General features: G+C 41.8%; 1 non-coding gene across 1 annotated transcript; it reads right to left on the bottom strand.

The window, feature by feature from the left end:
• Positions 1-369: 369 nt before the first annotated feature.
• LOC141715275 (small nucleolar RNA R71) lies at positions 370-476 on the bottom strand. The gene has a single exon (XR_012572042.1). It is a non-coding gene; the product is annotated as a small nucleolar RNA R71 (small nucleolar RNA).
• Positions 477-801: the final 325 nt, after the last annotated feature.

Below are 801 nucleotides of genomic sequence, written 5' to 3'. Positions count from 1 at the left end.
CTGAAGGCTTTGATGGACTATTCTAAGTCGAAGATCAATGATTTTCAGTCTAGTATTATCAGGCTAGCCATCGCAGCTAACACCTTTGAAATCAAGTCGAGCACGAGTCAGATAATAAAGAATTCAGTTCAGTTTGGCGGTTCTCCTATAGAAGATCCCAACTTGCAAATCAAAGATTTCATCGAGATCTGCGACACTTTCAAGTTCAATGGAGTTACTGAAGATGCTATCAAGCTGAGGATTTTCCCATTCTCTTTGAGGGATAAGGCTAAGTGTTGGTTGCATTCTCTACCACCAGGCTCTATTACTACTTGGGAAGACCTGGCTCATAATTTTCTCACTAAATTCTTCCCTATGGTGAAGACTGCTGCAGTCAGAAATGCTCTTACTCAATTTGCGCAGCAATCTGGAGAATCTTTGTGTGAAGCTTGGGATCGCTACAAGAAGATGTTTTGGAAGTGTCCTAATCATGGGATGCCTGACTGGATGATCATTAACTGCTTTTATAATGGGTTGGGTGCAACTTCTAGACCCATGCTTGATGTAGCATCAGGAGGAGTCTTATGGGCTAAAAGCTATGATGAAGCTTATGAATTAATTGAGCTGATGGCTGCTAATGAATACCAGAACCCAACTCAGAGAATGCCTCAAGGAAAAGTAGCAGGAATTCTGGAGGTACATTCAGCTACTATTATAGCTGCTCAGCTTAAGGCTTTGACGATGAAGGTGGATCAATTGGCTAATTATGGAGTTAATCAGATCACTAGTGTCTGTGAGCTTTGTGCTGATGCGCATGAGATG

This window comes from Apium graveolens, chromosome 3 (genome assembly GCF_009905375.1).
Source record: "Apium graveolens cultivar Ventura chromosome 3, ASM990537v1, whole genome shotgun sequence".
Classification (NCBI taxonomy): Eukaryota; Viridiplantae; Streptophyta; class Magnoliopsida; order Apiales; family Apiaceae; genus Apium; species Apium graveolens.
This window is presented reverse-complemented; position numbering and strand designations above follow the sequence as displayed.